Source organism: Anopheles arabiensis (genome assembly GCF_016920715.1).
Source record: "Anopheles arabiensis isolate DONGOLA chromosome X unlocalized genomic scaffold, AaraD3 X_pericentromeric_contig0005, whole genome shotgun sequence".
Lineage (NCBI taxonomy): Eukaryota > Metazoa > Arthropoda > Insecta > Diptera > Culicidae > Anopheles > Anopheles arabiensis.
Genome location: NW_024412083.1, coordinates 112,501 through 115,000, shown reverse-complemented (window position 1 = coordinate 115,000; position 2,500 = coordinate 112,501).

The window sequence follows — 2,500 nt, the reverse complement described above, 5'->3', positions numbered from 1 at the left end:
ACGCAACGAAAGTCACGAACGGGCACATACCTAGGGAATGTACTCTACGTACTTGGACTTTTGTCCAAGAATGGTGTCCGCGACGGTCGGGCACTGCGACGCAATAACCAAATCCTAGGATTGTAACTTTAGTGTGCACAAACATAAACATTAACGCGTTCGCTCGGGCTGCGCCGTCCGTGTTGAACACAAATGTGGGTGATTATATGCGTGGAGGGACAAAAACATACGAGGAGGAGACAGTTTTCTGCACGATGTGCACAGAGCTCATTTCGTCGTCCCGGGCGAATGGAAAACACAAACATCGCGAGTATCGTTCTAGGTTTCTGTCTATAAAAGGGCAGGCCAAAAGGTGACCGGTTGAGATAAGCATTTTAAGCATACAAACACTTTATTGGAACTTTTGATACAAAAACAAGGTACGTACATGTAGGTTGTACCAACATGGACATCTATGAACGCGTACGCTCGGGCTGCGCCCTCCGTCTTGTACTTTCCCTGATCGGTACACAGTTTTGGTGCACTGCTATTCCGACCGGCAACTTGTACCAACATATACATCCATGAACGCGTACGTAGTGTACTTTCCCTGATCGGTACACACTGTTGGTGCACGGCATAAGAAAAGAGCTAAAATGGTCAAACTCAATCCATTTCAACAATAGATAGTCGATAGTAGCTGTGCCGATGAAGTAGGGCACGATGCAAGTTAATGTTGTTTAATGAATAACATGTCCGCCATACATTTCAGTACAAAATTGCTCGGTCAGACCTACAAAGTGCTATATCTCGAATACGAGGCGTCGGACTGGGGGTTGTAGAACAATTTTAAGTTCGTCTAATGATTCTACATCCGATTCTGGATAGCGGTTTTTGACCACTTTTCAATATTTTGTGACACCCCGAACCTAGGGGCAGCTCCTAGCTTTTTTCAAAAATGTGCACCGATCGGGCCGGAGAGCTCGTGTGGCTCAAAACATGTTTTTCGCTAAAACACCTCAAAACGTGTCGAGAACGCACCCTAGCTCTTGTTTTTCAAAAGTTATGGCCATTTAAAGTGAGGTGGTTTTTGCTTCAAAATAGCTATTTTACCCGTCCCTATGGCCATGCTTTAAATTTTCACGAAAATGCCAGGTCAGACCTAGGGCGGGCCATATCTTGAATACTAAACGTCGCAGACATTGGTCGTAGAACAATTTTAAGTTCGTCTAATGATTCTACATCCGATTCTGGATAGCGGTTTTTGACCACTTTTCAATATTTTGTGACACCCCGAACCTAGGGGCAGCTCCTAGCTTTTTCAAAAATGTGCACCGAACGGGCCGGAGAGCTCGTGTGGCTCAAAACATGTTTTTCGCTAAAACACCTCAAAACGTGTCGAGAACGCACCCTAGCTCTTGTTTTTCAAAAGTTATGGCCATTTAAAGTGAGGTGGTTTTTGCTTCAAAATAGCTATTTTACCCGTCCCTATGGCCATGCTTTAAATTTTCACGAAAATGCCAGGTCAGACCTAGGGCGGGCCATATCTTGAATACTAAACGTCGCAGACATTGGTCGTAGAACAATTTTAAGTTCGTCTAATGATTCTACATCCGATTCTGGATAGCGGTTTTTGACCACTTTTCAATATTTTGTGACACCCCGAACCTAGGGGCAGCTCCTAGCTTTTTCAAAAATGTGCACCGAGCGGGCCGGAGAGCTCGTGTGGCTCAAAACATGTTTTTCGCTAAAACCCTCAAAACGTGTAAGGAACGCACCCTAGATGATAAAAAGTGCAATCAGAATGTCAATCGACAACTTTGTTGGGGTACCATTTTTACTCTACGGGCCAGTAGCTTAGGCGCGCCAACAGCGCTTTCCTTTCGGGTTCCCATTTTTGCCCTCCTGGGATTATGATCATTTGCTCATTGCCTACTATAGGAGGGTACCTTGCTACGAGGTCAAACATGAAGATTGCACCAAATCGTAGTTTTTACCTCTATTTAGTCGTAGGAGCATGGTTTGCAGTGGCAGTGGGTCATTAAGCCCCCGTTTGGGTCATACGTCCCTCCGCGATAAAAATCGTCGTATGCCTATAGTCCGAACTAATGAAGCAAAAGTGGTGTCTGGTGGGCTCTGCCGATGATTTTAACCTATGATTTTGAGCTTCCACCCTATAAAAACGTTCCCTGAGCAGTACATCACGGGTCTACGGACCCAAAGACTTCGTCGTGATGGTTTCTAGTAAAAAGTTGTAACAGCTAAGGGTTTTGAATACGCGTATATTAACCATTGCTTGAAACTAAGCTTCGTTGTCTTTAAACTCTGCAAGACCAATCGAACTTCTTAGGGAAACCCGAAGGATTCACGCTAAGCTCGATGAGCTATTATGGGTAGTGGTGCATGATCTGGTGTTCCTTGGATCTAATCCAATGAATAAATTTATGAGGGTATATATGGTGCAGGGCACAAAGCGTGATGAAACCGGGTCTCCCTACCAAATGTGGCATATTTTTTCCCT